Here is a 576-nt window from a genome sequence, read left to right as displayed (position 1 = left end):
CCCGCGCCGCGCCCCGATCGACGTCGCGCCGCCTCGACGCCGTCGCCGCCCCGCTCCGCACCTCGCCGTCGCCTTCGCCATTGCCGTCGCCGCCCCGCTCCGCACCTCGCCGTCGCCGTCGCCGGCCGTACGTGAGCACCTCGTCGTTGCCTTCGCCGGCCGTCACCGTCATTTTTTTGTTAGATTTAATTAGATTTTTTTGTTAGGTTAGATGTGTAGTAATTTAGATATATGTAGTTCATAGATTTTGTTGTTAGATTAGATTTTTTTGGTTAGATTAGATGTGTAGTAATTAATTTGTTTATATTATGTTAGATTTTTTGTTAGACTAATTAGATTTTTTTGTTAGATTAGATGTGTGTAGTAATTTAGATATGTAGTTCATAGATTTTTTTTGTTAGATTATATTTTCTTTGTTAGGTTAGATGCGTAGTAATTAATTTGTTTATATTATGTTAGATTTTTTTGTTAGATTAATTAGATTTTTTTGTTAGATTAGATGTGTGTAGTAATTTAGATATGTAGTTCATAGTTTTTTTGTTAGATTAGATTTTTTTGTTAGATTAGATGTGTAGT

Source organism: Triticum dicoccoides, chromosome 4B, assembly GCF_002162155.2.
Source record: "Triticum dicoccoides isolate Atlit2015 ecotype Zavitan chromosome 4B, WEW_v2.0, whole genome shotgun sequence".
In the NCBI taxonomy this organism is placed as follows: domain Eukaryota; kingdom Viridiplantae; phylum Streptophyta; class Magnoliopsida; order Poales; family Poaceae; genus Triticum; species Triticum dicoccoides.
This window is presented reverse-complemented; position numbering follows the sequence as displayed.